The following is a 20,996-nucleotide window of genomic DNA, read 5'->3' on the forward strand; positions in this document are numbered from 1 at the left end:
AACAAACAAACAAAAAAACAAAACAAAAAGGGAAAGGAAAAAGGAAAAAGAAAAAATGAGAAAAGAAAGCAAGAACTTGCTGTCCTTTTCTAAGCATCAAGGAGCTGATTTGTGGGATAATCAAAAGGAAATCTGGATAAATGATTGTATTGATATATAAATAAAAGACTGGGCTTTGTCCGTAAAAGAGAGCTACTAGAAAGAACCGCTTGAGGAGCTAACATAGCTCTTTTAGAATTTTTCTAGCAGGTTTTCTAACTTTGGTCAAAAAAACCAATGAGCTACCTGGAGAGCTGTTGAGAGAATTATCTCCAGCAAAATAGAGAGCTGTCAGTTTGCAGCGCATCACTGAGTTGTTTCTTCTACTTCTCCCAAATATCTCTTCCTTGGGATCCTCTCCCAAGCTGAAGCTAATCACTAGCCCTCTAGCATATGTTTTGGGCAATTTTGTCAAACAATAAATGGCTGAAGTTATTATGGGCTCAGGTTTGCATCTTCTATTTTTGCTCCATTGGTCTATGTGTCAGTACTTTTTTTATGATTATTAATATGGCTCTGTCATATATTCTGAGATCTAGAATGGTAATCCCACAGCGTTGTTGTTTTTGATCAGTGTTGTTTTGGCTAGGTAGAATCTTTAGAAGTTATATACAATGTTAGTTGAGTCTGTTTTCATTCCTGTGGAGAATGAGATGGGACTTTTTATTGGGATTACACTGAATCCGCAAATAGCATTGGAAAAAATGGTCATTTTCATAATATTAACTCTACTACTCCATGAGCATGGGATGTCTGTTTATGTTCAAGTCTCTTTATCTTTCTTCAGAGTTTTAAAGTTATCATTGTAGAGGTCCTTCATTTGTCTTGGTGAGGTTTACTCCTAGATATTTTATTTTCATTGAAGCTATTGTGAGCGATGCTGTGTGCATGATCTATTTCTCATGTGCTTCTTGTTGGTGTATAGATATCTACACCATGCCACATTGCTGAACCCTTTCTTTCTAATTTCCTAGCAGAAGTTGGGATCTATAATGTGTATAGGAATAACTGTACTTGTTCTTTTTCTACTTATATTGCTTTAAACATTTTCTTCTGCTTACTGTTCTAACTAGTGCTTTATGCACAGTACCAAAAAGGAATGGTGGTAGTCGACAGCCCTGTTTTATTCCTGACTCCAGTGGAATTGTACCAATATTTTCTTCATATATAATGATATTAATTTTGTGCTTCTCATATATAGCTTTTATTAGGTTGAGGTCTATTCCCTCTAGTTCTACATTCTCTAGGATTTATTGTGAAGTTGTTTAGATTTGTCAAAGCCTTTTTTCGACATTTATTGAGGTGATCATGAAACTTTTACCTTTAAGTCCATTTATGTGTCCTATGGCCTTAACTGTCTTGTGTATGTTGAGCCATGTATTTCAGCTTCAAAAAATAACATGGTCATAATAAATATTTTTTGCTGCATATTTGCATTATATTTTAAGTACTGTATTGGCCATGTGTGAATCAATCACCAGAGATATTGTCATATAGTTTTTTTTACTTTGAGTCTTATTTTTGTATTACAATAATATTGGCTTCATAGACATTTGGAAATGCTCTTTCTCTTTTGTGGTTGTTGTTTGATATTTTGTTCTCTTTTTTATTTTTAATTTAAGTAGCATCACATGTAGGTCTTCTTTGAAAGTCTGGTAAAATTCTGGGTGAATTCATGCAGTCCTGAACTTTGGTTTGAATGCTCTTCATTGCTAGTTAAATTTTCTTATTCATTATGGGTCTGTTGAAGTTCTTGGCTTATTCTTGTTTTAATATTGAGGTCTGGAGGAATCTAGATGTTTATTAATTTATTTTATGTTTTCCTACTTTATACAAGGTATTAAAGTATCCCTTCTAATATTCTGAATCACTTTGTTTTCTGTTGTAATGCTGTGTTTGGTTGTGATTCTCTTAATATCTGTTCTCTATTTCTTTCAGTTACTTGCGCCAAAGGTCCATCAGTCTATTTTATCTTCTCAAAACATCAATCTTTTAGACTTACTGATTCTTTTTATTGCTTTATCTGTGTCCATTCCTTTGGTTTATTTTCTGATTTTTATTGGTTCATGTCTTTGACTTAATTAGGATTTTGTTTGTCCTTGTGTTTCTAAAATTTATATGTGTTCTTGCTGACTTTTCAATTTGCTTCATGATCCAAGCCTGGAATTTGAGGCTAACTGTGAGGGTTGGGGAGTGTGTGGTAGAAGGGAGAATCAGGCAGATAGATACACTAGGTTAGACTCTGGACAAGGATATATCTTGCTCTTTGGAGAGGTTGGAAGTGGCATGGAGGAGTCTGTTGCTTGGACACAATCTGTGTGGGTCCTAGAGCAGGGTAAGAGGTTAGTTGCAATGCTGACAGGGTAGCCAGACAAGGCCAGGTTGTTAGCCATATGACCACTTCGAGATCTAGGTCTAAAAAAGATTGCATGAATGGCAGACTTATACTCTGGAAAAGGGTATCAGGATCTGTCTAGATACAGAAGTTGTGAGGCATTATTCCCCAATGACAAGTTCTTATGGATTCATTATTCTGTTAGGGTATGTTGTGAAACACTGGACATATTTGTTCTTCTAAGTTTTGCTTTTAACTATTGTATCTTGTAGTATATAAAGTTAGTATAGATTCATCACTTACAATAATAGAAAGTGTATGTATTACATATGATGCAGGTTTTCTTGCAAAGACATGGATGGTATTATCATAAATTATTAATAACTTATATTTCTATGCAAATGAGCAAATTTTTTAGGATAAGGAAAATTCCATGATTTTTTCAATTTTAATGTCAGAGAAAATTTATGATTACTACCATTAGTGAGACTTCACATATAAGAAGCTCTGAATTTCCTTTCAAATTTTGTCCTCTCTTTTTGCTATTTAATATGATATTTTCTATATTTAAAGATATTTTTAGCTTACAGACACTTTTTATGATGTTTCTATAAGTTAAAGTATTCTAGATTCATTTGTTACAGAGCTATTTTTAACAAATATTTCTATGTGTACATCTATTATTAATGTTTAGAGAAGCTATTACTTTTTACTGTTATTTGTACTAGGCATCTCATTGTACTCTTTTTCTCCTTAAAGTTGTTCAGTCATTTATCTCAAACAATCTAGAAAATTTTCCAGGCCATGTTATTGTTTAAAATTGAATACCTAATATTAAGTTCAAATGTTGTTGGCAAAAAAAACGCTTTCATACTCTCCATTATTCAATGTTTACTTTTAATGATTTCACTTTCCCCTAAAGTGTAAGAAAAGCAGCAATTTTTTTCATCCCACTATTTATTACCTCTTATTTAATACAAACAATCCTTTTTGTCGTTAGGTCATCACTGAATGCAACCTGTAAAAGTATTCAGAAACTTTCACTGGAATAGAGGGACAGAAATAGCCAAGAGCTGAATGTTGGATCTCAGCAGAGTTTCACAAGTGGGAAGAAGGATCTATTATTTTCTTGCTAGGTTAAAAGCTAAGATATTTTCTCAAGCATGTTGCATTACAGCCATGCCTGTACAACCTAGTAAAGAATCACTTATAGGGTCTGGGAGGAGACAGAGCAGGTACATGTTCTAATAACACTCATGCCCTGCCTGAGTATTATCCCTGTGTTCCATAAACTGGCAGGAGAAAAATGCCTTGGGAGAGTCATACACTGATTCTCTCATTCAGGCTGTGGCCTACATCCTCACACACAGACACATTCATAGCCAAACAGTAGACAGAGCTTGATGACTTTATGGAACAATAGGAGGCCACAAAGGGGATAGGAACTGCACGGGAAGACCAACATAGTCAATTAACTGGGCACTTAGGAATCTTAGAAAATGAACCCCCAACCGAAGGTCATAGATGGACTGGACCTAGGCCTCGCTGCTCATATACAGATGTGGAGCTTGACCTTCATGTTACTCCTGGAGAACTGGAACAGGGGCTATCTCAGAACCTGTTGCCTGTCCATGGGATAGGTTCTACTAGCTGAGCTGCCTTATCTGGCCTCAGTGGGAGAGGAAGCACCTACTCTCACAAAGACTTGAAGTGCCAGGGTGAGGGAGTTACTCAGGGAGATACTCAGACGAGAGGAGGAGGATGGGGGAAGAATTGTGGGAGGGGGGCAGTGAATGCAATGTAAAGAGAATAAGTAAAAAGAAATTAAGTTTAAAATCTTAATTAAAAATCCCTTTCAATGTATGCATTTTTCCAATGTACTAGTGTTTGCACTATTTTATCAATATTTCCAGAAAGGAAGTTTTCCATTTCAGCCTTGATGATCCATGATACAAACATTTATTTCACAATGACACTGATTGCTTTGCACATGTGGGTATGAAATTACTTATATTCTTAAATATTTTTAAAATATTTGTTTTTGTTTCTTTATAGAATTCTTAAAAAGCTTTTGAAGACACTACACTAATTAGCCCAACAGCTACAACAGAATATATTTGCACAGGAAATAATAGCTTCTCCCCACAGCATTGACTGTATTATATGACTTTTTTATGATAGTCATTCTGAATATGATAAGCTAGAATCAACAATTACTTTTAATTTTCATTTCTGTCATCACTATGATGTTTATGGCTGGTTGTCAACTTTACGTACTTGAAGAGAGAGCATCAAGTTAGTAATTGTCTCCAATGGATTGACCTATGGGTATGTTTGCATTTTTTTTTTGCTTGCTAATTGGTGTAGTAATGTCCAGTGTACTGGATTGGTAGGCAGGTGAGTGAAGGCTGCATGAGAAAAATCCTGAACCTCCTGTTGTCTCATTCAATAGGATAGTGTCACCCACATTTAGAAGGCGTCTTCCCTCTTTAAACGTTTCCAAAATCTCAACTTTTGAAATATTCCAGAATGTGTTTCAGTAGTGATTTAAATCCAGTCAAGATGATTGTAGAAACTATGCATCAGTGACATTAAAAGCAATTCCAGGGACAGCGGGCTATGTGGACATTTGTGTCAGCACAGAATGCAAACACATGGTAAGCAATGCCACATTTACTGACAGGGAAAACCATCATTGTGTGCCTCCAAATGTTATTTAGGAAGTGATATTTAGTTCATAATGTTGGTTTTCTAAAACATAGAATAGCCTAAGAAGTGAACCTCAATTAGGTGAATCTGTTAGATTAGATGCTCTAATGATGACCTATATGTTGGTGGTTGTCTTGACTGATAGCTGGAATGAGAGGACTCACCTTGGATGTGAGCAGCAACACTACATGAATTGAGTCCTGTACTGTAAGAGTAATGAAAGTTCGTTAAACAGCACCAAGAAAGTAGTAAAAACTGATTCACTTATTCTCTCCGTGTTCAAGATGGTGAATGCAATGCTGTAAGGTCAAGCCTTTTCCCGCAATGATAGAAATGTAAGCCAAATAAAGTCTTTCTCTCCTTAGTTGAAGCTCTTTTATGCCAGCAACAGAAATGAACTTGAAGCACATGGTCTCATATTTTGGGTTTCTACTGTTGTGATAAAACATTAGACCAAAATCAGTGTAGAGAGTTGTATTTATCACGAAGGGGAGTCATGTAAAGAACCCAAGTTAGGTGCCTGGAAACAAGAGTTGAAGTACAGGTCATAGAGGAATGATGCTTACTGGCTTGTTTGTATAGTTCACACAGTCTGCTTTCTTTTATCACCTGGGCAAGGATGACACTTTCCACAGTAGTTGAACCTCCTACATCAACCATTAATGAAGAAAGTGTGTGTGTGTGTGTGTGTGTGTGTGTGTGTGTGTGTGTGTGTAGATATATGACTATATAGTAATATATATAATTATAACCTGAAATTATAAGCCAAATAAAGTATTTTTATAATTACAGTGCTATACATACATATGTAATATATTAAATTAATAGCATATTTGAAGAATGATATTCTGCAGACACTTTAGGAGCTATTCTCTATAGTGCTTTAACAAGAACTGTGAATAATTAGAGTTTCCTACTGGCAAATACACTGACAATACAGTGTACATGCCTAATTTTAATGTCTTCCTCCATTGGGAAACTATTTTGAGATCACCTGTTTTTAGTCTACATCCTGAGATCTCTTGTTGGGCTAATAGAAAAAGCCATGTGGTACACATTAGGGAAGAGTTAAAAGGATTTCTCTCATGGCTTCTCTCCCTGTCCAATTACCTGCCTAGCACTTTTGTAAGTTGCATTTCATGGAATCTTGCAACTGGCCACACTGCCTATTCATTTCTTAGATCAGAAATCACATCTTTATCTCAAACCAAAGACTTGGCAAGTTCATGAAGTAATAGAATCTAGAAGATTTTAAATAGCCTCAGAAAATGCAAAACAACATGTCAGTTTGAATGTCTCTTGCCACTCAAATATTTAAAATCTAATTCCAGTTTTAATTTGAAAGAACGAACAATAAACATTTCCTGTTCACAAACCATTTTAGGTTTGACTTTAATTTTCGAAAAATGCAGATTTCGGAAATGAAATTAGCAATGCAAGGTGAACCTAGTGTGAATTTTACTGAAGATTATGCAAATGAAGGACATTATAATTTTATCAGGATGTCATTACATGTGTCTACTTAGACACACATTTTCTGCTATGTTTAAGTTAAACAAAACACTAAATGACTATGTAGTATGACATCTCATTAATATGTTTCCATTCACATCTGTGCCTTTAGTATTAAAAAAAAAAAAAAACCACGGCTTCAGTGATAAGAGATTAGGTCCTTTAATTAGAAACAAATGACAAATCACTGTTAACCTCATGTGATGCTTTCTAAAACTTCCATCAAATATTCCTCTTAAAACATTATTAAACACAAGTTCCCCAGATCTACTTCCTAGAAAGTGCCATTTAACAAAACCCAGGCAGGATGTTAATACTGGGGCCCGAATTACAGGTTGCCAAAGCATTTCCTGTGAGGGGATTGACAGGGGATCATTTTGTTATGGGGCCACCTCCAGTGTGTTGTGACAACCACTCATTACACCTCTAGGCTGAGCACTCAGCTGTAGGTTTCTACAAGATGCAAATAGCCCCAAATGGGTTCAATTTAGAGTGAGTGGCTAATGTATCACTCACTTCTTTAAGGTAGAAGCTTTTAATTTCCCAAGAACAGGGAAGAGAGGAACATTTCAGAGTCTGGAAATAAAGATTTAGTTAACCAAGAATGCCCGAGAAATGGAGGCACAATAGCAGGATCTGTTACATTCTAAATACACACCGTTCACCTGCCTGGTTTCCTTGACGCCCGAAGCAGAACACCAAGTGGTCAAGTGAGCATCACCTCTCAATAAATATAATTATCCACTTAAAAGCTCAATGTCAAAAACTAGGAACCTCTAAGCGATGCTAGGATTTTCTCTTACAAAAGGAAATACTTCCGAAGCTGCCATGGTTAATTATAATAATACACAAAAAGTGTATAAAACACATTTTGATTCAGGGTAAAAATATCATGGCAAGCTTTTCACAGTTGGACTTTAGTACTTCAGTGTGCTGGCATTTTACCCCTCCGTGAGTTTCCTCTCAGGGTTCTAGTAGTGATTTTAGTAAGTGTTGCTAACAGTGGAATTCAGTGGGACTCTACTACAAGCTATTAGAAGAGTGGTGTGCTGGTGTGGATAGAAAAAAGTCAATAAGCCCATTTACAATTTTTGTGTTAACAAAGCTGCAGGGGAAGCCTGGGAGCTGCTGAACTGCCTGTGAAAAGAGAGTTGTTTTGTGCTAGAAGTCCATTAATGCACAGAACGTTCTTTTCTATAACTCACTAGCAACATTTCCCATCAAATCTCAAATCCTCAGGATATTAATATTCTTTTGTTTAGGAAACTTTACCAAGAAATTAATTATCCACTAGAAATTCTCAGAGATGGGCTTATCCGTAATGCATTACAAAATAATTTCAATACGTCTGAAAGAGATTTCAATGGAAAGGAAAAGAAAGGAAGGTTTCTTTGAATCTGCCAAAAATGTGGACTATGTAAAGGAGTCATAATTCTCAAGGTTTGCTAGTAAGTGTTTAGAATCAAGCTTTAAAATTATTTTATGGTGATTACATTTCACAGACATAGTTATAGATGTTATATACTTTTTACATATAAACAGAAAAAACGCTCTTTTTCTGAATATGTACACATATTAGGAAGTAACCTCAGACCGGTAGCAGGGAAGAGCAAAGTGATGTGGAAAATAAAATCAATGATCGAAACAGCCACTTTGAAGTGCATTGTTCAATTATTCCTAGCTTCTCTACCATTGGCCTTTTAAACTGCTTTGTCCAGTCTAGGAACAAAGGAGAAGGAAGATGCAAATTACAGGCTCATCTCCATCAGTCATTGGATAGATAGGAGTAATAATTGCCCAGTACATTGTTAATTTAATTAAATGGAAAGTCAAGGAACAAGGCTGTGAGTTACATGTCATTGTTTATTTTTTCTTTCTTTAGTGATATAGGTCATAATTTCGAGGCGATTCACTGGTTATTTGGACCAAGTTAATATTTTGCAGATAGACTTGACTATGTTTTATTTAGTGATAAATGACAAATAATATCCTAAAGTATACATATACTGAATACTTTGAGCTGAAAGACATTGTAGAGGCAAGTAATTCTCTGATTTCTGTCCTTCCGGTTACCCTTCCTCCCTAAGGTACATAGAAAGCAGAATTCCTCATCTTCCAAGGTGCCATAAAAATCTTGTATAATGTTCTCCCAAGTTAACATTGAGCCATGAAAATATTTATCTAACATCTCTCACCCTTCTGTGTAAGAGCTGCTCATAGAAATTCCTTAACATACCTGATGTAATAGTAGGTCATAAAATTCACAGTTCAGAAGAGGCCTCGCCTCATATCAGGAATAAAGAAAGCTATGCAGAAAGCCTTAGAACTTAGGCATTCTTGTATTTTCCCACCTAGACTATTGTTAAGATTACAACATATGCTGTCTAACCAATCACATTTCTCCATGATTGTACATTTCACATTGATACCAAGCATACAAATAGACAGTTTTCCATCTGTTACTTGGTTTCCATGTTAAAGAACCCCCTATTATGTATGACTTTAATTTTCAAACTCATTTTTTTCTTGCTATTCTGTCTTTTGTTATATGGTAATTGGCTGAGATCCTTATAATGGGTGAGAAAAATGTCACTGATTTCTATACCTACAGGACATGAACAAAACTTTTGTGTCATGACTGTGCAATATTCTTAATGGTTGGGGTTTCTCTTAATTGAATGTGACTATCTTCATATAGGCTGATATGTAGTTTTAACAGTTATAATAGCCCTCTTCAACTAGAAGGATAAAGATCTTGCAATCAATTAAACTTCAGGAATATATTGCCAGGTGCTATTTAAATTATACATAAATAGTCTTATACTTTCTGTAAAATACCACACCACTGAACAAAATATAAAGTGTAATAATTACTACTTATGAAAATACATTTCTTTACTTAAAGTTTACAGAAGGTCTCATGTAACTGTATGTTGAATGTTATAATAATGATGGAACATTACAGTAAAGTATGTAAGGCCTGAGCCATCATTTTTACATGCAAATTGCCCATCCAAATCTGGTGGCCTATGCCTGCAATCTGACTCTTTCGGATGAAGGATCAGTAAGGGAATCAGGAGGTTAAGGGAAGACTTCACTATGTAGCAAGATTGGCAACAGCATTGCATGAGTCTTTCCTCTTTGCATGTGGAAAAATATCTATAACCTATAAGAATTTGCAAAATTATGAAGACATTCCATAAGAGAAACAATTATAACCAACAAATACATGAAAGAGAATTTAATGTTTTTAAAATAACAATGTTTTAAGATACACTACAGACTTAGATATAATAAACACTGTATTGTATTGAACAAAAACAGACTTGTAGATCAAACAACCAAACAAAGCCCAAATATGAGTGTTAAAATTACAAGAATCTGATAACTGGCAAAGAGGCGAAAAGATGCAAAAAGGCATCCTTGACAAAGTCCACTTTAACAAACGATTCTGAGAAAATAGCAATCAGCTACATGTAGAAGAGTGAAATTAGTCCCATATCTATTATTTTGAATAAATATCTACAATACATGGATAAAGGACCTCAATGTAAAAGCTGAAATGCAGATAGAATAAGCAAAAGTGATACCAAACACTATACAGGAAGCAGAATTAACTCTACATAGGCACCATCAACTCTAAAATAAGGTAAAACATTAACAAATCACATAAAACAAGACAACTTCTGTACAGTAGCAGAAACACTAAACTGTGTGATGATGAAGTTCACATAGCAAAGGATCTTTGTAACCTAAATATCCAATATAGAATTAATATCCAGACTATAAGAATTTTTTTAAAAAATGAGAACAAATTCAAAGGATCAAGAAAACAAACAACCCAGTTAAAAATTATAAATAGACACTATAAGGAAGAAATACAAATAACAAAATTACCTAAAAATGTTCAACAATGATAGCACTGAGGAAAATGCAAATTACATCCACTTTGAGATTTCATCTTAGCTCAGTGAGAATGGCCAAGATCAAGAAAGCAATGGACAAAGGTGACTGGTGAGGATATTGCAAAAAGGGAGCATTTATTCACTGTTGGTACAATTGCAAATATGTGTAGAAAACAGAGGGGAGAATTCTCCAAAGGCCAAAAGAAGATCTACCATGTGACCCAAATATCCTACTGGTGAACAAATGCCGAAGGGAATGGAGTACCCCTCAGATATTGCTCAATAATATCTAATATTACTTTATTCATATAATAACTAGAAAAAAAGAATCCTAAACATTCTTCAAGTGTCAAATTGACAGTGAAAATGTGGCTCAAATTTGAGTGAAATTCTATTCAGCTCTAAGGAACAATGAAATTATGAATGATTATATAAATAAATGGGACCAGAAAATATACTGAGTGAGCTTACCAAAGCCCAGGAACACAAATTGTCACATATAATCTCTTATTTGGATCTAAGTTCTAAATTTTTAGACATGAATATATAGCCTGGAATAACCTCAAAGTCCAGGAAGTAAAAAGGGACTTTAATTATTTTTTATGGGGGTGGGGGAGGGGAGGGGTAAAGGAAGATCTTTCATGCAAGAACTAGTAGGAGGCAGGGAGGATGAAAGAGGAAATGTGAAAAAAAATGTGATATTACCTGGAGAGGGGTATGAGAGTAATACAGAGGGATAGGGAGAGAGGAATGCTGAAGGATACCGAAGATGATTGAAAATTACATAGGGAAAATTATTTTACTTTTACTTAGATTCATTTATAATATGTGTATATGCATATGTGTACATACACGTATCTACACAGAGACACACATACATACACACACACTATAAATAAAGTATGCCACTTAGGGTGACAATTATCCTACACAAAATAAACAGATTATCTAACAAAAATATCAATGCCAGACATGAGAAACCTCTTCAAGAGCTGTTGGACAGGAGACTTTAAGTCTCTTGTCCCAAAATATTAGAGGCTAGTGCTATTACCCTTGGTTCCCTGCCAGAAGTTAAATGTACCACTTTATTCTTGAAGACACAACACACTTCAGACATAGAATATGAAGGAATCAAACAGGAAATGACCTGGAAGTCTCCTACCTAATGACCATTTCGGATAGTGTCACGTAAACAGCCATGGGATTGAAGCAATCAATAGTGCTACCCAACAGTAAAGCCTACAAAACACAAAAATGACTAGGTTGGCATTACATACCATATGGTAGCAATATATCTCCCAACTATTATGCCAAGGAGTCATATCAATGATCAGCATGGTAAGATTACCCTTACATAGTGACATACACAGCTTGGCAGTAACCAATGGCTCTTAAATTGGATAAAGCCTTGTCTTAGGCTTTCTATTACTATGATGAAGCCCTATGATGAAAAATATATTGGGAAGAAAGGGTTTATTTAATTTACACTTACATATCATAGTACATCATTGAAGGACTTCAGGACAGGAATTCAAACAGGGCATAAATCTAAAGGCAGGTGCAGATGTAGAAGCCGTGGAGTGCTGCTGCGCACTAACTTGCTCATAATGGTGTACTCAGATTGCTTCCTTAGATCAACCAGAACCACCAGCCCAAGGATGGTACCAAGCATAATGGGCTGGACCCTCTCATATCAATCATTAATTAAGAAAATGCTCTAGAATAGGATATTATAGAGGCATTTTCTCAGATGAGGTTCTCTTCTTTCAGATAACTCAAGCTTTGTCAAGGTGACATAAAACTAGCCAGCACAGGCCTGGTTAACAAAGCATATACCGTACCTGGTATGGGACCACTGGCTTACTAATATAGTATCACAAAAATCATGGCTATTGAGAAAATTCTACACACATTAACTTACTAAACAAGTATAATCTCTAGCAACAGGTATTTTTTTTTTATTTTATTCACAGATAAGTATAGCCTTCATCCATGATCTAGGTGACTTCTCTTTACAACAGTCAATGACCACTACAGAAAACCACAGCCTCTCAAAATGCAGAATTATAAAGCCCAGTAACAATTGATAATGTCTACAAAGCATTCCCATATATAAGACTAAACATGATTCAGAAGAGGAAGGAGAAAACTGTAAGAGCCAAAGGAATGCATGAGATTGTGTGGGATTTTGTCTCATAATAACATCACCTGTAATGTCTCACCAACACAACCAACCAATATGAACTGAATATTAATGAACATTTCACCTTCATGGGGGAAAAGCCATGAAGCCTCCAACCCACACAATGAACTACAGATACCTGAGTAGAACTGAAAAAGGGGAGGTGGCCCTCTCCAGCACAATGGTTGACCATCCAGTGTCAAATGGTGAGATTGAAAAGGTGATTCTCTGACCATCATGATTGGAGGTTATATTTAGAAATAAACGCACACATATAAATGCACACACATGCACACACACACATGTATATACAAATACACGTATTCCTGCAATAAAAATTGATGATAAAAAGAGACCATGAATTTGAAGGATAACAGGAGAATACATGTGTGGAAAGAGGAAATAGAAGAGAGAAATATTAAAACTAAAGTACAGTCTCAAAAAAAAATAGCAAGAAAACAAGCAAAGAAGGATATTCCCATTCTTGAAATAGTATTACTTATACTTCAGGGTGACCAATAACCATCTAATTAGAGTGAAGGCCCACTCAATAATAGGAAAGTCATTCCTGAAACTTTCACAACTATGCAATGACTGTGGTTGGTGATGCTCACTAGAACTCTACTATTGCAAGTTTACAAAACTAATATAATTTATAATGGTGAAATATTTATCCTTGTACCCACAGATAAGTGTACCTCCCATCCCTCATCAGGGGAACATCTAGGAACAGATGAAGACTATTATACAAATCTACAACTTGCCAACATACAAATAATAGGATAGTCTGTTGTTCCCAACCTCAATACATCTGGAATTCCTGATACATCTGGAATACAACTAATGTAGACCCTAATATTTAAGTGTCATTACAGAAGTCAAAGGAGAAAGATTATACAAACCGGCAAACCAGGAATTTTTCTATGAGTGTTTTATCTTTTTCTCATATTTACTTTTCTTATTGGATATTTTGTGTATTTACATTTCACATGTTATCCCTCTTTCCAGTTCTCCCCTCTTCCACCTCCCTCCCTCTGCTTCTATGAGGATACTCCGTCTCCCGCCTACCCACTTCCACTTCAACACCCTGGCATTCTTATACACTGGGGAAAAGAGCCTTCACAGGACCAATGGTTTCCCCTCTTATAGGTGCCAGACAATGCCATCCTCATCTACATATGGGGCTGGAGCCATGGGTCCCTCCATATGTACTCTTTTGTTGGTGGTTTAGTCCCTGGGAGCTCTGCGGGTCTGGTTGGTTGATATTGTTGTTCTTCCCCTTCAGCTCCTTCTTACTACATGAAATCTCAACAGTTTTCTTGCCTAAACAAGACGTGAATAACAATAGTAATGAAAGAAACCCCAACACACAATAAATGATATGGACAATTAATAGCTGCTTAGAGAAGAAGCAGTCTTTCCCAGAGATGAAGTTATTTATAGCTTTTCAATTCCAATTGGTCATTCAAAAACACATGCACAAATGAACAACACTAAATGCACTAGCAGTATAAACAGACAGACAGACAGACAGACAGACAGACAGAAGATAACATAAATTTGAGAGGGTGTGTGGGTTCAAGTAAGATATGGAGGGTGAAATAGGAGGGTTTGGAATAATCTAAATTCAGTACTCATATATTAAATTCCTCCCAAAATAAAACCCTTAATTATAAATATATTCAAACTTTACTGGCAGTCTTTAAATTAAAAAGATTTATAAATTAAAACAAAGATAGTAAGCAATTTTAAATTAGGATCATATAAAATATGAGGGAATCTGCTAGTCAAAATATCAAACAATGGAAGGGAAAGCATAAATCAATGTTGAGATGCCCTGAAAAGTAGTATGGCAGTTTAAATGAGAAGGCGCTGGGAGACTGAGGTATTAGAATGCTTGCTCAGCCATTGGTGGACTCATTTGAGAAGGACTCAGAGATATATCACTGTAAGGAGTCACGGCACTATAGTGTGATATAAGGTTTAAAGAGACCACAGCATAGCTAATTAGTGTCTCTCTGCCTCCTGTTACAGATAAGGATGTTAGCATCTGGGTACTATTCCAGCATCCTGCCTGCCTGCATCCAGTAATGATGGCCAGAGACTTACCTTTTCAAACTGTAAGCCCCAGAATATTTTCTTCTGTAAGATATCTTAGTCATCATGGGAAAATGATGATGATGAGGACAACAACAATTAAAATTGCAGTAGCTCTTTTGAGATATTTGGCTGCAGGCAGAATACAAGAGAATACAAGGAGAAACACAAAGAGCCTGCTAGTCTCAGTGTCAGAAAACAATTGTGGAAATATGGGAAGTATAACGCAAAAGATTGTGACAAGAATGCAACTAAAGGGACGTAAATCTCACAGCATCTTTGCAAGAGATGTCAAAGTGTTTACTGATGTGGCCAGATATGACAGAAACTCTCAAAAGTTTTCTTTATCACAATTATACACAGAAGAAACAAAATTCTAGAACTGTTGAAGTTACCCATATCCTGAAAAACCTCATTTGAAATAAACAAATATAACATTTCAGAATGGTTTGCCACTAATGTCTAAAATACGGCCAGAATAAATGCTGTCCTTCCTTTTCCTTAATTTTCAATTAAAAAAACCACAGAGCATTTAAATGGTCCATCAAATCTTCTAAATAATATTACAAATCAGAGTCAATAATGGACACTTTAGAATAAAGTCATAGAGATTATAAAAGACAATATTATGAAAGAAAAAATTTAAAATATTGATAAGGTAAATTACAAAGTATATACTATTGTTACAAGAAGAGACAATACAAGCCTCTCTGCTGAAATTTCTAGATATGAAAGTAAGTATATAAAATGAAAAACCAAATCAAAGCTATTAACAAGAGATTAGGAGTAATTTGAATTTCAATACATTATTAGAAATCTATTTATTAGAAAACTTTCAGTATGCAGCTCAATATAATGTAAAGATTGTCAGAGACCAGGACATTAGTGACCTGTGGGAATAAATTCATATTCTCATGACAAAGAGCAAACTACCACAAATTCAATAAACTAAATGGTGGCAAGTTGTTAACTTGCAATGTCTGTGAGTTCAATAAACAGGATACTTCTCTGAAAACATGAACAGTCTGTATCCTTGACTTTCCCATTTCCATTGTCCATTCTTTCTGGGCCCCTACCTCTTTCTTCCATCGTCATCTTGGTTTGCTGTTGTTACATTTTTAATAATATCTTAAAGTCATTTTTTATACTATAATGAAAAATAATAAGAAATTCCACGGGTTAAGAGGTCGTCCGGGAAGGCACTATTCCAGAATTACATGAACTAAAATGAAAAAATATATTATATTAATGAAATCTCAGAAGTAACAATTGGAGACAACAGAGACATTTGAAGATATATAACTCAATATTTGACAAGTTTATATTTTATGCTCACGAGTATTTGCCTGCATATATATGTGTATAAATTTCTACATGATATAGATTATATATATAAATATATGTTTGTGTGTATATACATGTATGTTTTATATGTTGCCCATAGAGGCCAGAAGAAGGTGAAAATATCTTCTGGAATCAGAGTTTTAGAGAGCTTTGAGCCATTGAGGTTAACTGTATAAATGCGAGTGAGGAGGGATTTTTTTTTTTAAAGTGCCAAGGGCAGACTTAATACAGAAGCATAGCACCAAACTTTTGAACAAGACAGGTTTACTAGAGTGGAAATAAAACAAACTAAAAACAAAAGCAAACCAAGTCCTACACTTTCTAAACTATGTCTCAAAAGTAGATAAAACTAATTTTTCACAAAATAAAAACATACATTATTACAAGCTTACAGAATTAAAAGAAATGTTAATTAAATTAGACACGTAAAAAGAGACAGAGCTTTGGAAACAATGATGGTAGCAAAACAAATCAAGAGCAAAAACGCTGTGCTTGCTTATTTTAATTTATATGAAAGATAATTAGGGAATTTAAAATAATAACAATAAATGAATATTGTTTGTTGTAACATGGAGTAATAATATCTTTGAGAAACTGCACATGAATAGGAGAAGTCTTTTGTTGAAAGTTCCATCATTCAATATAAAGTGGTAAATTGCAAACTACAATCAAAAAACTCAAAATTTATTCATTTTCAAGTTGAGGGACATCTAGGTTGTTTCCAGTTTCTGGATATTACAAATAAAGCTGCTACGAACACAGTTGAGCAAGTGTCCTTGGGGTATGGTAGAGAATTCTTTGTTACAAGCCCAGGAGTGGTATAGCTTGGTTTTTAGATATATCGATTCCAAATTTTTTCAGAAACCACTATATTGATTTCTAAAGTGGCTGTACAAGTTTTCACTCTCACCAGTAAAGGAGGAATGTTCCTCTTATTCCACACTTTTACTGGCATGAGGAGTCACTTGTTTTTGATCTCAACCATTCTGACAAGTATAAGATGTGACATATTTACACAGTGGAGTATTAATCAGTTGTTATGACAATGAGATTTTCTAGCAAATGGATAGACTTAGAAAGGATCATCCTTAGTGAGGAAACCTAGCCACAGAATAAAAAACATAGCACGTATGTACTCACTTATAAGTGGATATTAGTGTTAAAGTCAAGGCAAACCATGCTTCAGTCCACCAACCCAGAGAAGCTAAGTAGCAAAGAGAGGTCACAGTGAAAGACAATTAAATACATAGCAAGGGCAGAGAAGGGGAGGGATGAAGTGTAGGAATGGGATCAGGGCAGATCAGGTTGGAGCTGAGGAGAGAGGGACAGAATACTGAGAGAGACAAATGGAATCTGGAGTCATCTTTATGAAGAGCTAGAAACATAGTGAAATGGAAACTCCCAGAAATCTATGAGGGTTACTGTAACTAAGATGTCTAGCAATGGAGGCTACAGAGCCTGAATTGACTATAACATGTAACCAGGAAAGGCTTTCAGCAGAGGGAATAGGACACCAACCCAAACATAAAACTTTCAACCTACAGTTTGTCCTGTCTACAAGATGTACTATGGAAGAAATGTACTATGCACAGAAATGGTAGGAGTGGAAAACTGATGAATGGTCCAGTTTGAGACTCATGCCATGGAAGGGAGCCCATCTCTGATACTACCTGGAGAGCGGGGATCGAGGGCAGGATATCTCACAGACCTAGCATAGACCTAAAGATAAATAGAGGGAAAAGTCAGTGAAATGATTCCTAATGATATTCTGCTATATTCATACGTTTGTGCAACTAATGACAATAGATGTATAGGCCAACAGCAAAACATTAGGCAGAGCTTGGGGAAACCAGTGGAAGAGGGGAACAAAGGATTATAGAAGCCAGAAGTATCAAGGACACCATAAGAAAACCACAGAATCCACTAACCTGGGCTCATAGCAGTTCGGAGAGACTGAACTGACATCCAAGGAACCTGCATGGGACTGACCTAGTCCATCTCAAATGTTAGAGTTATGTTGGTCTTCTTTTGGGACTTCCTACAGTGAGAACATGGACTGTCTCTGACTCTGTGTCCTGCTGTTTTAATCCTTTCCTCCTACTGGATTGCCTTTTTTAGCCTTAATAGAAGAGGAGGTGTCTGGTCTTCTTTCAATTTGATATGCCATCGCTGGTTGATATACAGGAGAGGCCTGTCCTTTTCTGAAGCAAATGAAGGAGGAGTAGATGGGGTAGGGGGTATTTGAGGTGAGAGAGAGAGACAGGAGAGGAGGGAGAGAAAACTGTAATACCGATATAAAATAAATTAATTAATGAAAAAGTCACACAATGCACACACACACACACACACATACACACACAAGATTTAACTTAACTTCCAAATATAAATATATAACTACATATTATAAGTATAATCAGAGAACTTATCAGTAATCTTCGAAGAGTCGGAGAGTAAGGGAAAAGCAGTAAGAACACATTTTACATATAGAAAAATTATACATCAAAGCACAATCAGATTAATAGTTGTAGGAAATGAACCTCAGTATTACATCAATTTTTATCAAAAATAATTAATTCGAAGGAAAATAAAATATTTTGAAGTTAAAATAAAATTATAGATAGAATATTTATAGAGTGAAAGTAGGATAATAAAGTACAGATTTTAAAATAAATATAATTTAAATATTGGAATGTTTATCAAAGTAAAAGTTTAGAAAAATATGGCACACAACCTATAGTCAAAAATGTTTAAAAAGCTATAATCATAAAACTATTAAATTTTTAAGCAAAATTTAAGTTAACTAAAGCAAAGAAATAGTAACTGAGATGAAGACAGCATTAATTTACTACAGAGACATAACAACCTTGCATGTGTATAATAGACATGATCTGGAATTGGAATGTAGGAGAAAAACCAGAATAGCAGTGTAGAATAGGGGGCAGAGGAATTGGTCAGCAAGTCATACATCCCAGTCAGGATGAAGTTCTGATGTGATTTTACATTGTCAAGAAAAAAAATTACCCCATTATGTAATTGCATATGTATGAAGCATGCTTCAAAACCTAGAAATAATTTAAATGTGTTTCATACAGAAAAATATTTTGAAAAAATAGATATCTATAGCCTTTTAAAAACATTATACAATGTACACATGCATTTAAAATGATGCATTTTATATCTTTATATATGTGTTAAATATTTTTTGAGAAAGCTTCAAATTGTCCATTAAGATTTCTCAGGCTGGAGAGATGGCTCAGTGGTTAAGAGCAATCAATGACTGCTCTTCCAGAGGTCCTGAGTTCAGTTCCCAGCAACCACATGATGGCTCACAACCATTTGTAATGTTTTCTGATGCCCTCTGCTGGTGTGTCTGAAGATAGCAACAGTGTACTCACAATAACCAAATCTTAAAAACCAAAAAGATTTCTCTACTTTGCTGTATGAGGGTGTCCAATTGATTCTCAATTGTTGCTTTGTAGTAAAGCTTCATTATTTATTGATTCATTTTTTATTTTTACTATTTCACTCATCTATTTAATAAATGTCTTACATACATTCATATGTGTGTGTGTTTGTGTGTGTGTATAGTATGTACATCAATACCTTACCTGTGTAACATATTTTAAAATACAGAATTTTGCAGATGTCTAAGTTGAGCTGAGTAACATGCATACTGACAGCGATGGTTCATCTGCACTGTCCCTGACATTACCTTCATAAACAGCAAGGAGGCAAATGACTATGTCTGTGTCGGAAGGCATTTCTAGATGACTTAGCTGAGATGGTAAGAACCACCTTGATATGAATATCACCATTCTACAGCCTAGCATCCTGATCTGAATCAAGATATGGATGTGAGTGGAGTTATCAATGTATCTCTGCCTCCTGACTGTGAATGCAGTGGGAACAGACAATTTGCATTCTTACTATCCTGCCTTCCCAATTAAGGTGTACCTTTCGTTATTCTGAGTTAGAATACTTCATCACAGTAATTGAAAAGTAACAAATATACTCACAAACATATCTTTTGTAAAATCACTTAAATTTCATCTCATAGCAATTTTCAAGAACGCAGATAAATTTTGTGTTGTCATCATATTGCACAACAAACTTTTCATATTATATTTAAATTTAAGGTCTTCCTCTGTAGTTCTGTATGGCTAGAAACTCACTATACGGACCATTCTATCCTGGAGCTTGTGGCACTCCCCTTCCTTTAGCCTCTCGAGTATTAGGTTTACCGGTGAGATTCACCACACTGGCAGCAACAGCCATGGAATTTCTGATAGAAAAATTTGAGTTGACCTGCCAGTGGCCTCTGAGAGGTGAAGTTTAGCATTTCTATGCTGAGACAAGACTTAGGCGAATGAGCGTATGCAACTGTAACAACAGCAGCAAATTCAATCATCACAGCTAACAGCTATTCAGAGGAAAAATATCAGTAACGAGCATAGAGCATATAGAATAATCATGAGGCCAGGCAGATGACATCACTGTGAAAACCAGTCATTGTGAGCATGTGCCAGCCAGAAGAGAGCCTTTGCAGGTCCCACGGAAGGAAAGAATTCAGACATGAGGAAGGTACAGGAGGGCACTGTGTTAAAGAGACTTTAATGAGCGAAATATAGTAGATTACATACGATAATATTTTCTGGAGCTTGTCTGCATAAAATATTAGACTTTAATGTGGATTATTTTCTTATATTCAAATTGGAGGAAATATGTATTCTTTGAAAATATAGACTGTCTAGAAATAAACTGGGATTGTGTTGTTGTCTCACTGGCATTTTAAGAGTAAAAATATTTTACTTGCATTTGAAATAAAATAAAACTTAAAATTCAGTAAGCAATTAGTATATGTATAAACTCTGAG

General features: G+C 35.3%; 1 non-coding gene across 1 annotated transcript; it reads left to right on the forward strand.

Moving 5' to 3' along the window:
* Window positions 1–215: 215 nt before the first annotated feature.
* On the forward strand, window positions 216–278 carry LOC116902515. The gene has a single exon (XR_004388124.1). It is a non-coding gene; the product is annotated as a U7 small nuclear RNA (small nuclear RNA).
* The last annotated feature ends 20,718 nt before the right edge of the window (window positions 279–20,996 follow it).

Source organism: Rattus rattus, chromosome 5, assembly GCF_011064425.1.
Source record: "Rattus rattus isolate New Zealand chromosome 5, Rrattus_CSIRO_v1, whole genome shotgun sequence".
Lineage (NCBI taxonomy): Eukaryota > Metazoa > Chordata > Mammalia > Rodentia > Muridae > Rattus > Rattus rattus.